The following is a 20,152-nucleotide window of genomic DNA, read 5'->3' on the forward strand; positions in this document are numbered from 1 at the left end:
TTCAAGCAGACGAGTGCATTGTAACAAAGGTACAATACAACATACATAGATTTCCAAATGCCTGACAAAAAAAAAAAAAAGGCAGCTTGAAGCCCTGATTCTGCAACCAGATTCTCATTTTAAGGGCAGAAAGCATCACTGTGAACAAGAAGTTTGATATGCTGCACCAGAAAGTGAATAATGTTACACTTTAGTTTTAAAGCAAGCCTATGATTTATCACTGAGTGACAGGACAAACTTTTAAAAAGACAGAAATTATGAATCAGACTTAAAATAACAATGGATTCACTACATCCACAGTAAGTGCCTCCAAAGGTTAAATACTCACATTATGAAAACGAACACTTTACTGCAATCCTCTGGCTTACCGAGTATGCTCAGTTTTTAATAACTGGTTTACAAAAGCACTTCAGTATATTCTTTTTTTGGATATGAGCTTGAAATTATTTTGCCAAGAGATCCACTACTTCTTGCTTTAAATACACTTTTTAATAACATAGCTAATATATAGAAATATAAAAATATGAAAGTATTAGAAATTTTAAGAAATTATTTCAAAAACATTTGTAGATTGCTGCTACTTTAAAGTGTGCTTGCAGTACTTTATAAGAGGAAAGGAGGAGAAAAATAGAACACTAAAAACTCTTTTACCACTCGTATGTGTCTTTAAATACTGTGCCACTGTTTGCTGTTGAGAAAAAAAATTGACTTTTAGGTGGGAAAATATGGCTCCTAGGGTCCCACTTGAGTATCCTATAAAGAAAGATAGACGGCAAAAGTGTCTTGTGAGAAAACAAGTAGAAAATAAAAAAACCACTGCATTTTTAACTGCAAACTGTGGTTTCACTGCCAGAATACTACCAGTACAGTATAGTCCACAGGGTGGAGAAAAAAATAAAACCCAAACCAAACCAAAAAGACCCACCACAGTAATTAGCCATTTTGGGACCTCAGCTTGAGAAGATGCTTGGCTGCACATTTTGGATGTTCGCAGAGATAAATCATTCTTACATAGACCTACCTCCTTGAAAATAGCTTAAAACTTGTTCAGCTTCACTCAGAATTATAGCAAGCTAATGCTGCATTACTTGTCAAGAGTGGATTCTTTTTAAGCAGATATTTTTAAAACAATCAAAGCTCGATGAGGAATCAACACTGTGCCTTTGTCTACACTGAAAAGACACTACTGGAAGACCAAAATGTAATAACTCTTCTATCAGGGTCACAGCAGGTATAAACCAAACCAAACATGCTAGTATAGTCTGGATCTCCTCAAGTACTTTTACAGATTTTAACCTCTTTAACCTGTATTGATGTAAAATATATGAACTGGCAACAAATCAAAGACCCTACAAAGATGTCTTCTGTAGCTATGCTACTTGTCATTGTCCCTTCGCTATGGCTCTGGTGGTACAAAGTACTCTCTAATCTCATTCCAGCCCAGTGAGCGGGGTAACTCAAACCCACTACCACATGCAAACCAGGTTAAAGTCGTCTCACACATTTAGACTGAAGCAGATCAGAATATTCTTATTCTGCTTGCAGGGCTGTAGAGAAGCACTCACTAGCAACATGGCACGGGCAATTTCAGAGCATAAATATGAAGAGCTAGCATGGCTTGCCTAATTCACAGTACCCTGTAAACCCTCTTAGTCAAAGAGTTTAGAACCTGGTATTGTTAGCCTGCATCCCCTTCCTAAACTTGGAAATAGCCGATACTATTTGGAAGACATGAGGAGGGGATTCACAGAAGTACAGATAAATATTAGCTTTACTGGACAAGCATAGCAACAAATGTAATGTTACCATTTACTGGTATTCCCCTACCTGCTTGCAGTGCTGAATAATTTAAAGTTGAATTAACACACTTAAATGAACAAGGAATCCTTGAACAAAGTCCCCAGATGATATTTTTTGGGGTTGTCTCCTTAAAACATACTGGTAAAAAAAATGTTAGGACATTGCACAGGAGTATCAGACCTGTTAAAACCTTTGTATAATCTCTGAGGGAAATATGGTCCCATCCAGTAGTGATATTTCCCCAAGCCTGATGTACCACAATTCTTTATGTCACTTAACGACCTGACCCTTAACAGCTAGGTTTCAAACATCAGGGTTTAAAATACCTCGTAACACCTACACGTAAAAAAAGCTGAACTTGTAAGAGAGAGTAACAATGGTGTCAGGCTAAGCTAGGAGATCACAGACCCTTTCCAACCACCACCCAACCCAGAACATGAATCGAGTCTCTCCAATTTTCCCACCAAGTCTCACACATCTCTAGGCAGGCCTTGCCTGCATCGTCCTCCCTCCTACCACCCAAGCTTTCAGCTCAGCAAGCTGCACAGTTTATCCACCTCTTGCTTTGGACCTCCAACCCAAAGCAGATGCTTGTCTTCTCAAACAGTAATCCAAGGTGATGCTAGTTCTCAAACACCATCTACTGCTGCAGGCATTTGGTTTTAAAAACGATATACAGCATTTGAAGTAAAAGACAGGCTGTGTATTGCAACAAGATTTAAGTCACGGTCTCCAATATAATTCCAAACATTCATTTGGCTGCCAGGCTGGAAAATGCCAAAGCTCTAAAAGTTATTGGACTACTGTTTATGACAATGGGAGTGTGGTAGTTTGCAGCCATGATAACATATTCAACTTAAAAAGGATAACAAAATTGAAGACATTATTAGAAAAAAGCCCTTACACACTAAAGCTCTGACTGTCCCTTTCTGTAGGTGACAAAGGAGCTCTCTTCCCTCCTTCCGTACTCCCTCATAAAAAACCCTCCAAAATTAATCTCAACATATAAAGGCTAATAGGAATAGAAAAATTAATTTAATAGTTTTTTCTACATGCATTATGCAAAGCCATTTTTGGTCTAGAAAGAGGTACTGCAGTTCACCTAAATTGACTCTGGAGGGTATTTTACTTAGAATGAATACTTAATAGATGTTCACTCAGTTGAAGAAGTAAATAGCTCATGGAAGAGAAATAGCTCTAAATCTCTTCATAAATAGCAATTTTTCCACAAGTACCAGAAGGATGCCTGCACTATTGAAATATCACAAGCAACTATTTCTGCCTATCACTTAAATTGTTTGAACAGAAATTAATCAGAATTTTGATATCAACCTCTCTACTCTTTTTCTCCAATACACACAAAATATTGCATAAATGTTTTTTTGGGGAAATTGCTTATAATTGTGTGCTGGAATGGAAGTCCAAATACCTCTCTTCTGGTGCCTCACTGCCACAGATTCCTTATATCATTGCAGACAAATGACATAACTCCGCTCTCCCTCGGTTCCCAGTCAGTAGAACTGGAGTAGCATTACTCCCCCTCTTTATACAGGATCTGAAAAAGCACAGCAGCAATATTTGTGATTCATTCACCAAGGCACAGAGGACGAATGCTATTCAACACGTGTAAGAACCACAGGCTGGTTAGACCGTCACTTCTAAGGCAGTTTTTCTTTGTAATCTTCCTTTCCTTTTCTTCCAGCTTCAGCCTTTTATATTGCCTCTTCCTTCCCAGGTGGTTAAAACCTGCTCCCAAATGCACACCTCACCTAAGAGAGACTATGACAGGGAGTGAATATAGACCTGTTACCCTGCAATGCTGTCCAGCTGTCCTTCGCACCTGAACCCTCCTTTCCCCAAAATGCTTTAAGTTCTTCTTCCCTACAGAAACAGAAGCAGCAAAAGCTGAGTCACCACTTTTCCTGGCAGCCAGTAATACCCTGTGCGATAGCAATACTGTTCAGTGTTTCCAATCAAATTGAACTGGATGGGGGGAGAGCTATCAAAATGTTTATTAGGAAAAACAACCTCAAAACCCCAGAGTTTCAGTCTCTCTGCCACACTGTTATTTGTGATTTCCCCTCACTTTGCTAAGTGCTTTCAAGTAAAAATGGAATGACAATCTACAGTGAAGAGTTATTAACAGCTCCTTTCGTTCAAAGGACATTGGCCCTGGCTGAGATAGAGGTTTAAGTCCTTCCTCTAATCTACAGGATTCAAAGGCTTTCCTCTCTCCTTCCCAACATTAGTGCTGTTAATCCAATTCACTGATGCTGCCTTGGTCTCTCCTACAGTGGGCCCCTGCAAGGGATGGACTCCACTATGACACAAAACCAGGCTGAAGCCAGAGGCGCTGCACCTCCTTTCATTACGAGATCTGGCTAAGCAGGGAAGCCAGATGATGCTTTGGTCCTCTGGCCCAGCTTCAGTACCACCATTTTACAGAAAAAGGAAAGTTTACCTCAACCCACAGAAAGTGCTCAAGCCACTGGCCTACACAACAAAGGACAGGCAATTCTTGCTGTTTAGTTTTTTCAATGACACTTATGTTTTCTGATGCTATGTAAACTACTTCAGATGAAAACAAAATTTTGTATTCAAGGAAAGAATATTTAATTTCACCATCCTAAACGTTCAAGAAAAATGTTCATTTTTCTTTCAAAACAAAAAAACTAGTTAGATGAAGATTTGTACCAGAACAAATCCAACAGGCATTTGCAGTTACTTGGTTAAGGAGCCAAAGAAACAAAACACTTTATTCACCTAACCTGCAAGTAAAGGCAAATGTTTCCTGACATGGAAGCTAGGAAAAAAACATGCTTTAATCCAGGTCAATGGATTACATGTATAATTCTAGAATTAGGTTTGATTTCAGATTTGATTTTTTAAGCGTCCTTCTTTCTCGCTGTTCTGATCATCTCCTTTTCTAATTAGTAGAAAAAAGAAGTCATATAGTTCTCTGAGCCCCCCACAAACCTGTTTTTCTGTACCCTTAATACCTGGGTAGTGACTAGTGCAGCACAGAGACAGTCTCAAGTGACATCAGAGAAACCTACGTTGCTAAATACTTATGATCAAAGCTTGCTTAATCTTTGCTATTTAAGGTCCGAGTGCATCTTTGGGAATATGACTGGATGCTTGCAAGCATCAAATATGATCTAGCAAACTATTTAAGACAGCATCCTCATATAGCTTCAAGACATTTACCCAAAGCACTTACAAAGAAACCCCACAGGTCATTCAATATGGAAAAAATGAAAAAAGGACAATCACACCTTGGTAATACAAGGGATTTCACTGTGGGAACTGCCACAAAGGGCCCATTCAGATACTCACCAACCATGTAAGACCAAACATAGAGACAAGTAGGTACTAAGAGACAATTCAGGTAGGGCTTCCTGCAAGGGGCTGAGCACCTCCATCCATCTCCACCCTTATCAATAGCTTTCAACATCTCCACTCCAAACCCTCTGTCACTCCACAGCAGGCATCCTGGTAACCTACTCTCCATGGCCGATTATGAACCAAACAAAACAAATGCAACTACCTTGTTCTTTACAAGGCTCACAAGACATTTTATACTGACAGCTAATGCTTTAAGTTTTCCACAGAGGTCAGCTCCTTTGTTTTCCTCCCACCAAATGTCTATTAAGAACATTTAACACCAATCCTTCACTTACTCATAAGCTCTTAGCTATGTACTAATTTTTTCTCTACCTCAACATGAGTGACTTGAACTTCTACCTTATTTTAAGCTTTTCTGCTTACAGTATTCATGCTCAGTTAAAAAACAAACAAACATACAAACAGCACAAAATCCACACGACAAAAGTTCTTTGCTATCAGAGCCAGGGAGAGGTCACATCAGAATCAGTTTAACGAAACTGAATTTGTGGTCTGACTTATATCATCATTAAGCCAAGGAAACCACAATCAATAAGAGATTGTGTTTGACTGAAGTTCCCTGGCAACAACTGCAAGAAAAAGCATAGCGCTATTCTCTCCTTTGTTTCCCCACATCTTTCAGAAACCCCTGCCACTTTTTTCAGATCTCATGCATTCTGCTGCCAACCTACACAGCAGTGATTTGTGAACATTGCTTGAGTGCAGCTCACATTTTCTCAATGAAGTTAGGGAGATCAGCTACATCGCAAATCATTTGCTGCATCCATCTTCCTTGACTCTCTTGAACTGCAGGAGAAATGGACCATTTCAACTTGATCAAACCCCGAACATTTTCTCTTCACCATTTCATTCTACTCCAATTTAGCCTCTGGTCACAGCTGCAAAACTGCACCCTTTGAAAAAAATAGTATCTGACAAGACATGGATGGTCACTGAGGAATGCACATAACAGCTTAAAAGAATTATTCACCTGCTAAACGGGTTGTTAAACATAACTACTTTCACAATAAAATGCCACCAGAACATAAGTGGAAATACGTAAATTCACTCTGGGTACTCACTAAAGAGAGTGACTATTCAATAACTATTTGCTCAGAGTGAAATGCATTATATCTAAGAAGGTAATAAAATTCAAGTCATGTTAAAAAAAGAAGTCTTCTTTTTGCTCATTATGACCCTAAATGCCAACAGAACACATTTGGCTTCATCATCATCATTTGTAAAAGTCATACTTCTTATTCAGTACAAACCAGGTTCAGCCTTTCTTCATACTATGTAGGTAGTATTCATGGAAGAAAACTGTCAGGATCAGATTTCTTTCAGTAAAAGTTGACCAAATGTAGCTTAACGGGATAGGAAAGGAAACCAATACATTAACATCACAAGTAGTAAGGTGTAGAAATTAAAGATTTGTTTACGGCAGGAAAAAAGCATCTTCACTGTGAAACAACGTTCTGTGAATACCAGTCTTTGAACCAAACTTTGGTTCAAACCAAAACTATTTCCACTGCAGACTAAAACAGCTAACAAACAAACTCCACAGTCAACCCTTCTGAGAATCACTGCTAACCTTCAAACACACCTCTTCATGTAGCTCATTCAAAAAAGTTTCAATTAATCTTCCTCAAAAAAGTATTTACTGAACTTAGAAAAATTGCTTTCTGATATTCTTGACTACTTTTTTTTTTTTTTAAACAAAGTAAACCATCTACCTAGGCAGCAAATTCAACCCCTAACTAGGTGGATACTTGGAAGGAAAGCCCCTGTAAGAAATTTCACCTGAATACACAAATGACTGCAAATTGTTTTTTTGCTACAGCAGGAAGTAAAGAGCTAATAGAGATGGAGGAAAGCCCTTCCTCTGTATTGTATTCTGACAAAAATGAGAATTTCAGAACTACACAGTCTTGTTATCCATCCAGTTGATTGTTTCCAAAAAGGAAACCAGTAGAAACTGTCCTGTAAAGACTACTGCAAATTAATTGCTCTCAAATCGAATACTTCACTAAAATGATCTCACAACAAACCACAGGGCGCATCACACACCAAACAAAAACCCCATGCACCACACAGACAATCACCATCACTGGAGTGTGTTAAATAATCCTTAATAATCCAATTACTTACATTTTACTGCAAAAGTTGTTAGAAGATGACTGATGTGCCAGCCACTTTGCAAACATCTGATGAATGCTTATGCTGCTATGTCTGAAGCCATAAGTGGCTTCTCTTCGAAGAAGATACCACAGCCTCTATCCCTATTCAAAAGCAGCAGCAGGATGTCACTCTCATCACATTTTACCTACCTCTAGCAGCACATGAGGGGTGGCACTTTTCCAAGACATCAGATCAATACATGCACATCACAAGTTACAGGGGCCATTTCTGGTTGTCGAAACAAATAAATAGATAGATAAATAACACTTGACGCTAAACTACAACAGCAAAATTATTAAAGAGCATTAATAAATAGCCAGTTTACAAATTGGCACCTAATATTAACTGTGGCACACTATTAGAAATCTTAGTTCAAGGAAAAGAAACAAACCCACCAAACAAACCATGCTATTCTCATGACTTGTTAACTGTTGTGATTTTATGTCAGAAACATGTCGCCTTTCTTAATGTTTTGCATAGAGATCAACAATTTCAGAAATCTGTGCCTCCTATATAGAAAGGATTAAGTATATTTGAAAATTTCTACTTTCTGGAAAATTTTATAAAATCACAAAGGGTGTCGCTGAAATATCAATTGCCCACAAAATTGAATTAATTTTATTTCAACAACTCATGGTAACCACTTTTTGTTCTTAAATCTTCCAGATGAATGAAATTTCATTTCCTTCAGAATTATACAGTTATACCACTGTTCCATTGAGAAAGTCTTTCCCCAGTGTTGGACCCGATTTTCCATTGCAGACAACAAATGCTCCAAGTCTGCAAACTTATAAATAAAAACAAAAAAAAAAAAAACCAAAAAACCTTGTTTCTCTCCTGACATCCAAGATGGGAATAGTTCCAGCACCAGTGAGGGCAATATAACTTGGCTTTGCATTTCATGAATCAGAACTTTACCAAATGTTTTTTCATTAAATCCCACTTGGAATTTCTGATCCTTCGACCCCTCAGGAAATTCCAAAAGTATATTTTCTCTTCAAAAACCTGTTCGTATTTTCACTTCTCTCTACTTTTATATACTTTACAACAATTTCCTAACTATCAAATTGTATATTATATAGCAGGTCAGTGTACTGGTTCTCTCCCTCAGTCAATTGCTCCTTTACAACTCCTGTCAACATCTTGAGCTTTAACTTCTTCTATTTCTTTCTATGTTTTTTGTGCTCTTTTTTCAAAATTAAAAGTTTTTCTTACCATAGGTGATCCCTATCAGCCACACTTGTTGCTCTTTAACACCAGGCAAAAGGCTAACTATAAACCACAGTAGTGTCAGGAACACATACAAAACACACTGATGGATGATGATGATGTGATTGAGAGCTGCCCTGCAGAGAAGGACTTAGGGGTGCTTGGTGGTTGATGAGAAGCTCAACACGAGCCAGCAAAGTGCGCTTACAGCCCAGAAGGCCAACTCTAGCCTGGGCTGCATTAAAAGAAGCATGGCCAGCAGAGTGAGGGAGGGGATTCTGCCCCTGTGTTCCTCTCTTGTGAGACCTCACCTGGAGTATTGTGTCCAGTTCTGGAATCCTCAACATAAGGAGGATATGGAGCTGTTGAAACGGGTCCAGAGGAGGGCTACAAGGATGATCAGAGGGCTGGAGCACCTCCCATGCTAGGACAGGCTGAGAGAGTTGTGGTTGTTCAGCCTGGAGAAGAGAAGGCTCCGAGGAGATCTTACAGCAGCTTTCCAGTACCTGAAGAGGTTACAGGAAAGCTGGGGAGGGACTGTTTACAAAGCATTGTAGTGATAGGATGAGGGGGAATGGCTTTAAATTGGAAAGGGGAAAATTTAGATTAGTAGGAAGAATTTCTTCACCATGAGAGTGGTGAGGCACTGGCCCAGGGAAGCTGTGGATGCCTCATCCCTGGAGGTGTTCAAGGCCAGGTTGGATGGGGCCTTGGGCAGTCTGTCTAGTGGGAGGTGTCCCTGCCCATGGCAGGGGGGCTGGAACTGGATGATCTTTAAGGTCCCTTCCAACCCAAACTATTCTATGATTCTGTAAAAGTCCAGTGCAGAAAAGACTTAAGTTACAAGGCTTCTCTTGTATCCTGTTATTTTGAAAGTAGTTCAAATAACCTTGTAGCTACTCTCCACCGTGTGTCCTCGTAAGGAATCAGCACAACACAGTTCATACTGATTTCACACCTCAGCTGTGTGTGAATGCTGTTCCTAGGGGTTCAGCTGTCTGTGATCCAAGGCCCAGTTTTCGCACAGCAGAACTGTGTAACCTTGGATGAAACTTCTCAGGAAACTGCCACTTTGCAAGAAACCTACGTGACAATACTTAGACTAAGCCATAGTAGACAAGAGCGGTAAATTTGCAGCTAGATGCAAGATTTTTGAAACACAGATTGTTAACAGCTTCAAGGACTCAAGAAAAAAACAAAAGCCCATGAAAAGCTATGAAAACCTATAGTGAAAACAACAACAATGTCAAAAAGCCACAACAAACAGGGAGTCAGAATACAGCAGCTCAGCAACAGTGAGAATCAGTTAATCCAAGAAGCAAAAGAAGTCAGCCTTCCAGTACTGATGACTGCCAGGCCAGCAACAGTGACAGGATGGGTGAGGCCACACCTGGAGTGCTAGCTCCAGTTCTGGGATCTTCAGTACAACAGCAGCATGGAGATACTGGACAGTGACCAGCAAAGGGCCACGAGGATGATGAAGGGACTGGAGCACCTCACATAAGAGAAAAGGCTGAGAGACACAGGACTGTTTAACCTGGAAAAAGAAGGCTCGGGGATCTTACCAATGTACACAAATACTTGAAGGGAGGGTACAAAGAGGACAGAAATGGCTTCTTTCCAGCAATGTCCAGTGCTTTGACTAGCAGCAGTGGGCACCAACTGAAACACAGGAAGTTCCCTCTAAATATCAGGAAAAACCGTGAGGGTGATCAGGTACTGGCACAGGTTGCCCAGAGAAGTTGTGGAGTCTTCCTCCTTGAGGAAATTAAGAAATAATCTAGACACTGGGCAATTGGCTTTAAGTGTTTCTGTTCGATGAAGAGGAGTGGACCAAATGACTTCCAGAGGTCCCTTCCAACCTCAGCTATTCTGTGATTCTGTCAACCAGGTGTTCTGCTTGGAGGTGGTTTGTCAATGCTTTGCCTGGTAACTCACTATCCTAGTTATCCAACACACATCTCTAATAAACAACAGACTTAAAGTTATGTATATCTTGCACACATAGTCTCTTCATGCACAGTAAATGGTGAACAAAGTGACCAAAAGAGAGCATTACAGCTAACTGCATTACCTTTTCCCCATAGAGGCAGTTAAGAGGATCTGGATCTATCTTAACAGGAACGGTACTGCTGACCAAGTATGCTGAAGAGTTTAATCTCTAACTCTAATCTTTATAACTCTACTGTTATAAATTCACTGATGAAATAAGAAAGTCTTTGTTCATAACAAGTCCCTACGAACTAGACATTCTATCTTTGCCTCCAAAAACTGGAATACTTTACCCATCAACAGAAGACATTTAAGATTTAATCATCTAAAGACTCCTTCGCCAATCAAATTCTCCATGCAATCAATTTTATTCAATGTTGCAGTTATTTTTCAAACTGTTTTGAGTTGATGGGGAAGCACTGCATCAGCTCATTCAGGTCTATCTTGTGATATCTCTTCCTTGTGTCGATAGTTAACATAGTCCATCTATAAACAAGACTAAAAAAATTCCACCCAAAAAATATTTTCTTTTATAATCACTTTCATATAATTCTTGGCACTTATAATAATTACAGAAGTGAGACAATATTTAATTCAATACTAAGAGATAATCTCGTAAAAACATTTGTTTAAACATTTTCCTATGCCTTTCTGTGCATACTTTGTTCTAAATCACCCATTCATCACAAATCCATGTTCAGGAAGATAAGGTTTTAGTCTCTTGTTTCTATTTATAAGCTCTATTTATAAGCTACATCTGACATTTTAAACAGTAGTTACAAATGCATACGACAAACATTTATTTTGAAGCTTGATCTCCTAGCCCTTCAACAGAGACTGACACACACAAGGTATCTGAGCTTGTGAAGCGTAAGTGATTTTCAAATACAGTTCACTGGCTTCCCCAGTCCTGACTGCTTTAGAGTCCGACAGCAAATTCTTTCTTCTGGAAGATAAGATTGTGATGGATATAAAGACGAAGGGCTGTTACTGTCATTTTTCCTGTAAGCTGCAAGTGAACGTTCACGATATCAAATCAAAGCTGACGTAAATATGGATTTGGAATCTATCAAAGTTATAATAGATGCTTATATCACAATGAGAGACAAAATTAAAATTAAAGTTACCCTAGCAGCATTTAATCCAGATGAAAACACAAAAGGGCTTTTCCTAAATTCAGGGAAAATTATACATGCCTTAAAAGTTTCAGCTTGCTTTTTCTATGCTCATATACCAACTGTCACTTGTACTGTCAGCTCCAACATCTGGGAGCCGATATTGCATTTTATACACCAGCGAAATAACCAAAAACCAAGCTATAGCACAGCAAATATTTTTTCTCTTCCACACAAGTTAAGGTGAAGGCTCAGCCCAGTCTATTAACACAAATTTAAGATCAAAAGCCATTCTGAAAGTTCAAAAAGAACATACCCAAGCAGTTTACAAGCCTGCAATCCCTCATAAAGAACTGGACCCTACTTAAACCTCTGTGACAGATAGGTTAGTCCAATTTTATGTTTCCCTTCCCCTTATTCTTCTCCTGTCCTTCACCTATACACCAATTCCATATAGATAATTTCATAGATTGCCTCCCTCCACCTGTCATTTCTTTGAAAAAGCCGAGTCTCTTTGGCCAATATCTGGCAAGATCTCCAAGCCATTTTCAATCTTTCTCAGTGAACCTTAATGATGCCGTAAAACTTTCACCATAAATTAAAAGCCAAGTAAAAGCATCTGCTTTCATCTGTTACCAACACATGATGTACCAAGGCAATATTTCAACCAGGAGTATACAAACAATGTGCAATTCCATCAGCTTCCAAATGCAATGGTAACAAGCAGCAATTAACATAAAACCAAATAAGAAACAGGTGTCTACATTACTTAGCACGCTGTTAGCTATTAGGGTTATTAACTTGTTCACATTTCCAAGGATTTAACTGGCATTGACATAAAAGTGCCAGTCAGTTACAGCCCTCATGTAACTTCACGGATATTCCATTTTACAGGATCCTTTTTAATTCAACAAGCCAATTCTGAATGTATCAGAACATCCTGTTGGTTTTTTTGACAGAATCCTTTCAGATAGCAACTAACATTAACAATCCTAGTCCTTCCCTTTGCGCTAAGCCACTGTGACAAGCATTACTAAAGACAACAATCTTGCCTGAAGGCGCTGGACAACATAAAGCAAGAGGAAAAAATCCCTAAGTAAACAGGCAATCAAAAAGAGTTAGAAATTAATTCCAAATACCACCCATGTCCAAGACACACCCTGTAAGCAAAGGCCAATCATTTGGCATGCATGAAAAGGGTATCCTCCCCTCTTCAGACATACTCTGAATGTGTGTCTTGCTGTCTAACTACTGACAATCCACGTAACATTTAGTGATCAATTCACAGTAAATAGCCTACTGGAGGAAACTGCAGCAGGCAGCAGACTAGAAAAGCATGGATTAACTGCACAGATACCATTCCAGAGCAGTTCCACAGCTCACAACCCTTTCCACCAAGAAAACTTTCCTTGCATTGGGCATATCTGCTTTCCATTTGTCAGCTAAGGGGAATATTATTCTATACCACCCCAACTAACAGCCACTTACAGACTTTGCTGGTCCACGAATGCCACTCATTAGGAAATTACATGCTGTAGGTACCCTGCCTGTGTCAATCATGCCTCTACTGAAAATACATGATGAATCAAAGTCACCGGAGAATCACCATTCTAGCCACAAAAGGTTGATCTGGCCAAGGATCCTCTTAGCATTCCATCCTGAGTTGCTTCTTGCAGTCCCTTCAATCAGGCTACCAAAGAAGTTGTCAGCCATTTCATTTCCAGCTTTGGAGGGCCTGGGCTGGAAAAGCAGGAAAGCTTAGTGGCAACAAGATGCCGGGGGGGGGAAACAAGCTAAGTTAAGAAAGGAATCACAGAATGGTTTAGGTTGGAAAAGACCTTTAAGATCAAGTCAAACACTTAAAATTCATCCCGGACAGACATGCTCCTATGCATAACCAGCAACACAATGAAAGGACTTTACTGTTGAAGGACTTTGGCCAAAGCAGCATCTTCCTTGTCCAACGCCCCTCTCAGCAGCTAAACCACCAACACAGCAGGCTTGCTCTCTGTAGGAACTAGCTGGGCTGCTCAGATACTCCTTCCAGAGGGCCCTGTGACACCGGGGCTTTGCACTGGGATACACAGCAAAATTCATCTGAACACAACTGCAAAGTGGATTATTTTGTTTGCACTATCTGTGCAGACCCCCTATAGTGCCCTTTGAGCAGCCGTATTTCAGTCAAGTTCACTTTGCTATTGCCAGTAAGCCCAGACCAACATAACACAGCCCCTCACCGTAAGCAAGAGAGCACATAGGCAGGTGATGTAGTTTACCCGAGGAACAGATCGAATCATAGAATGGCTTGGGTTGGAAGGGACCTTAAAGACCATCCAGTTCCATTCCCCATGCCATTGGCAGGGACACTTCTCACTTGATCAGGTTGCTCAAAGCCTCATCTAGCCTGGCCTTAAACACCTCCAGGGATGGGGCAGCCACGACTTCTCTGGGCAAGCTGTTCAAGGGCTTCACCACGCTCATAGGAAAAATTTTCCTCCTAATATCTCATCTAAACCTCCCCTCTTTCAGCTCAAAACCGTTCCGCCTCGTCCTGTCTCTGCACTCCCTGGTAAAACGTTCCTCTCCAGCTTTCATGGAATCATAAATCACCAGGTTGGAAAAGACCGCTTGGATCATCAAGTCCAACCAGTCCTATCTGGCACTTGACCATGTCCCTGAGCACCTCATCCACCTGTCTTTTAAACACCTCCAGGGATGGTGACTCAACCACTTCCCTGGGCAGACTGTTCAAGGGCTCAATGATCATTTCTGTGAAAAAATTTTTCTTGATACCCAGTCTGAACCTCCTCTGGCAGAGCTTGAGGCCATTCCCCGTTGTCCTATCACCTAGCACTTGGGAGAAGGGGCCAGCAGCCACCTCTCTACAACCTCCTTTCAGGTAGTTGTAGAAAGTAATAAGGTCTCCCCTCAGCCTCCTCTTCTTAAGGCTAAACAGCGCCAGTTCCTTCAGCCACTCCTCGCAAGACTTGTTCTCCAGCCCCCTCACCAGCTTGGTTGCTCTTCTCTGGACACGCTCCAGAGCCTCAACATCCTTCCTGTAGTGAGGGGCCCAGAACTGAACACAGTTATTTGAGGTGCAGTCTCACCAGTGCCAAGTACAAGGTCAGAATAACCTCCCTGGACCTGCTGGTCACGCTGTTTCTGGTACAAGCCAAGATGCCATTGGCCTTCTTGGCCACCTGGGCACACTGCTGGCTCATGTTCAGTCAGCTGTCGACCAACACCTCCAGGTCCTTCTCCTCCAGGCAGCTTTCTAGCCAGATTTCTCCTAGCCTGTAGCACTGCATAGCACTGTTGTGCCCCAAGTGCAGGACCCGGCATTTGGCCTTGTTAAACCTCATGCCATTGGCCTCAGCCCAGCAGTCCAGCCTGTTCAGATCCCTTTGCAGAGCCTCCCTACCCTCCAGCAGATCCACGCTTCCACCCAGCTTAGTGTCATCTGCAAACTTGCTAAGGGTGCACTCAATGCCTTCATCCAGGTCATTGATAAAGACAACTGAGCAAGACTGGACCCAGCACTGAGCCCTGGGGGACACCACTTGTGACCGGGAAGTACATTTATGCAAGTACTGGAAAGCTGCTGTAAGGTCTCCCCAGCTCTCCCAGCCTGTCCTTGTTCGGGGGATGCTCCAGACGGGATCCCCGGGGGAAGGGCGCGGCTGCACCGCCCCGCATCCCCCCCCGCCGCCGGTGCTCGGGCGCCCCCTGGCGCCTCCTCCCGGCAGCAGCGATGCCTCCGCCGAGCCCCGCTCCAGCCCCGCTGCCCACGGATGCTCGGGAGGATGAATCAAACGAAACGGGTCGGTACCGGGGACTGCCACAACTCGGGCTAGTCCCGCTTAGCAAATCGGTATCGCAGCCTGCCACAATAACATCGGGCAAATCCCATAGTTTCTGCGAGCCACTGATAGACCTGGCAAAGCAGTTTAGTTGGACGCACCCTTTGTAGCCATATTCTTAAGAAAATCAGTGGAATTGGGCCATTTACTGCATCGGTTTTCACCAAGTATGTGAATGTCACAGAGGAATGGAGAAGTCCTGTTAAGATTTCCCGGCAAAGCCTGAATTAAGTCACTTGCAATGTTACCTTTCCATTCTTGTCTGATAGCACATCTCCTACTTAATTTCTGCATCTCAGATGGTTTCCAAATGCCTGCGCTGAAATATGTAACAAGCGCTTTACACAGCACTGCACTCAGCTATAGCAGACTGTAGGTAGAGCATTTCTGCACACTCACAGCTGTGATTCAGCAAAGCACTCAAGCTCATTCACCAAAACACTTCGGCATGTGTTAGTTTTTAAGCGTGCATGTAGCTCTCCTTATCTCTGTAACTTTTTCTAGGGCACAAATGCCACTTTCAAACTTACCTTTCTTTGAGAACCAGGGCTGCTTAGGGACACGCATACCACCTTGAAGAAGAAAATGTTCCTAAACCAGAGCTGAGCAGCAACTTCACAGCTGTGTAGTGTTTGCAGCTTAAAAGGGCAAGCAGAAGCAAATTAATGCAACTTCTTTTTTGTTAATTGGCACTAAACACAGAAACTACAATTGACTGAGCAGTGGGAGTCAAACTTGAGGGTCTTCAGTCTACACAGAATAAATGCCTCTCACTGCCAACACACAGCATCAGTGGCAAGTGCAAATGAACATGCAAAGGACACTTCAGTTCCAAGTGCAGAGAAAAGCACGGCTCCTCAGAGCAGCACATCTCGCTATACAGAGATTTTGCTGTCAGGTATCTTGTAAAATAAACCTAACACTATTCAGCTGCTCTTTTAAACTGCATGTTGCAGTTCATAAGAACATAAATGGACTTAAGTTTTGAGTCACAAACACTAAAACCCCAAAGTTTCCAATTTCACAGTAACCTCAGCACAGCTCTTGGCAGGCATGCATTCTTCGCCCTCAAGACAGAACTTTCTTCTTGTTTTAAGTCGCTACAGCAGATTATATTAAATTTTAGTCTGGATATTTATGTGAAGTGTTGCTCACTAATGGTTGCATCAGGAACCATAATGCTGACCGCTGGCTATCTCACATTTAAATTCTCCACTCTAGCAATCCATTAACAGAGTGTTGTTTTTGTACAGAGTCTACCAGATGATTTTAAAACATTAAAATAACATCCCTAGGAAAACAGAAACTATGACACCATAATAAAATACTAATGCCTACCAAACACCACATGCATGCAAAGATATAGAAAGCCATATAATAGAAAAATACTTTTTAAACTCTGAACATTGTCAACCAACCATTAGATGCAATAAGTGAAACATGTCTGGTTTTATAGTGCAATTCAAACATAATCTATAGCAAACAAGGTAAACAATCCAGGTAGGATTGCCAATCTAGAGCTTTTAGCATCTAGAGCTTCTTCCATCTGCTTCCCACTTCTTGCTCTTTCAGACTCCCCTAGTGACTCGGCAAGGCACTTACTCTCCACATCCATGGTACTTTCCTATTGCACACTTACAAAGAAAAATCAGCTATTGTGATATATCACTGATAGCTGCCGTATAACTGTATCCTGAAAAACAGCACCAGACAACACCAAAATGTGTATTAGCTTTTGTGTGTACAGAGAGCTCCAAGCTTTGGGATGCTCCTAAGATAGTTCTTCTGTCCAAGGTACAAACATCACATCTTGTGAGTAGAATTAGTTCACCATAATTCACCTCACTTCAGTATTTTATACTGGGGTAAACTTAAGCACCTTATTTTAGAGTAATCTCTCCCCCAAATTTAGGGGATGGACAGTTAGGTACGACAGCCCGGCTACATCAACTGATAATGCTCATCACGTGTATTAAGAATCTCTTTTTGAGAGTTATTAAATCTTTCCTGAATACTCTTAATGATACCTAAATTATTTTCCATTGTCCTAGCCGAGGAAAGCTGTTAAGCCTGAGTTTTGCGATAGACCTATGCTTAGGGATATTAGGTATCCAAGCCTCCAATGTGGCTCTGAGGTTAGCAATATCAACACATCTATCTACAGACACTGAATTTCCACGCACATATTTGCACTGGACTGTGATCTCAGTTTGGGAACATCAGTACTGGAGTACCAAAGCTAACAAAGTTACACTGGTATGCCCTAGTTCAGAAACACTACCTGTTCTTCTACATCCAAACCCAATTGCTCCAAACACAGCAAATACACGTGCCCCACTATGGATTATTTTAAACTGCCCAGTAATGTGCATTCAGACTTCACAGACCACAATACAGGACATTTTTCTCTCCCAAAGGGCTAGAGTTTGCCACCTGAAATTTCAAGAACGAACTTGAGAAATGCGATCTCAAAGGAGTTTTCTCATCTGAAAGTAGTTACAGCACAAAGAAAAAGTGTTGGGTTTTGTTTCATTCCCCTCACTCCCAAGTCTGGTCCTATATTGCTATTATTGGAAATGTAAGAAAGTCTCTATTTTCTTTTACTTACTTTCACACCTCAAAACCAGCATTTTTAGAGCAACATTTGCAGTTGCAGCAACAAGGAAAGTTTCACAAAAAACTGACTAGAATACACAATCTGCTTACAGTCAGGTATTTTAGGAACATAGAAAAAAATCGGAAAAGCAATAACAGAATAGTCAGTTTACGTGTGGAAATTGGACTCTGCAAGCTTTCCTGGGAGCAAAACTGTTCCCTATAATATTTTTGCATAATAACTCCAGAAAGTACTCTCTTTAGTAAGGACACCACGATTACATGCATGCCTGTACACCTTCTACTACAACTAGGTCCCCGGTTCTTGACTACAGCCTCTGAGGCTCAACTCCACCACAAGCAATAAGGCATAAAATGCATTCAGGATGAAAATAAAACATTAACTTTACCTGGTACTGCCATCAACAGAAACGCAGCGTTTCTAAGTTTCAGTCGCTATCTCAAATGGGCATACCTATTTCTCCGTTTAACCAACAGGTTTAGTCTTCTTTAAGGCAGGTAAGAGTCCTCCCGCTCCCTGAGACATCTCAAGTGGAAAAGGCTGACTTCTTAGAGTGGAGCACCGAAACTAATGTGACTTCAGCTGGACCAGTGAGAACAAGACCCAGATGCTAAGTTATCTAACCGAGTCCCTACTGTACATCCAGTTGTGTAACAAACCTCGGGACAATTTTACGGGTCTTAATCACGCAAAACTCCCCGTTGATTTCCACGAGGGAGCTCTAATCAATCAAAAGCTGCAAGAACCGGAGCCGCTTTTCTCCCTTTCTATGAAAAGGTTTATTTTCGGCGACGAGAACCCCACGTTACACGAATTCAGCGGCGCCGTAACTCCCGCTTTAAGGGCATAAGGAATTTGTCCTGCGTTTAACTTACCAACCACAGAAACCGATCTCACCGGCACCCTGTCTTCGGTAGCTTACAAAGCAAATAAAAACCCTAAACTGACACAAAACAGTTTCGCGAACAAGGAAGCCGCTCTCCCTTTCTACGACAAACGGCGGGAGACTCGCGGCTCCCGAATCATAGACTAGTTTGGGTTGGAGAGGACCTTACAGACCACCTCGTTCCAAGCCCCCTGCGACGGGCAGGGACACCTCCCGCTACATCAGGCTGCCCGAAGTAAAACTACACCGCTTTTCGGGGAGGACCAGCCGCCCCGCTCGGGTTCCCCCGCGAAGTTGCGCAGCCGGGAACCTGCGGAGCTGCCGGGAGGAGAAGCCCGAGCGAGAGCGGCTGGGGTCGGGGCGGAGAGAGCCGGGGGGAGCCGCGGGATGGGAGGGCGGGATGGGATCCCCGCGCTCCACGTGCGCCCCGCTCCGCTCCCATCAGCGGCGGCCGCAGCGCCCCGGGGCGAAGCCCCGCACCGCAACCGAGAGCGGCTGCCGGGGCGGCGAAGCCCCGAGTCCCCCGTCCCGCCTCGCAAGTTCCCCGCAGGGCACTACCTGCCTGCCGGCGGCGCGGAGCCCCTCTCTCAGCGGCTGGAGGGGAGGCGGCAGCGCTGTCCCTTCGGCAGGGCGAGCCCCATGTGAAGAGGAGCGAGGGAGCCCGGCGGCTCCACCGCCGCCGCTGAGGGGAGGGGACGAAGGGCGGAGGAGGGCGGGCGCCTCTCCCCCCGGCTCGGAGCCGCCCCGGTCCCGGCGATGCCGGAGCCGCCGAGCCCGCGGAGCGCCCCCTGCGGGCTGCGGCGGGGACGGAGTCGCCCTCGCCCGCTGCCGCCTGCGCTCTCCTAAGTCCCGCGGCCACCGCGGCGGCGACCCGGGCTGGCCCAGCCGCGGGGATGGGACAGGGTGTGCTCGAGGAGCACTCCTGTGCGCGCCTCTGCCCTCCCGGCTGCGAGAGCCGAGGTCTTCTCTGCATACCAAGTTCTTCTCTCGGATCTGCGGAGAAGGACGTGGGGGTTCTCGCTGATGAGAAGCTCGACGTGAGCAGGGAATGTGCGCTCGCAGCCCAGAAGGCCAACTCTAGCCTGGGCTGCATCACAAGAAGCATGACCAG

General features: G+C 42.8%; 1 protein-coding gene across 3 annotated transcripts in view; it reads right to left on the reverse strand.

Annotated features, from left to right (window-relative positions):
* Positions 1–19,739, reverse strand: part of CPNE4 (copine 4) — a 229,275-nt gene extending 209,536 nt beyond the window's left edge. Inside the window, exon 1 of one of the 3 annotated variants that reach the window (XM_054058280.1) lies at positions 19,600–19,739. The gene's annotated coding sequence lies outside the window, so the exon portion shown is untranslated. Of the gene's footprint in view, positions 1–18,543; positions 18,677–19,599 lie in introns of those variants that run through there. The other 2 variants (XM_054058281.1, XM_054058279.1) reach the window with 2 other exon arrangements.
* Positions 19,740–20,152: the final 413 nt, after the last annotated feature.

Source organism: Cuculus canorus, chromosome 2, assembly GCF_017976375.1.
Source record: "Cuculus canorus isolate bCucCan1 chromosome 2, bCucCan1.pri, whole genome shotgun sequence".
In the NCBI taxonomy this organism is placed as follows: domain Eukaryota; kingdom Metazoa; phylum Chordata; class Aves; order Cuculiformes; family Cuculidae; genus Cuculus; species Cuculus canorus.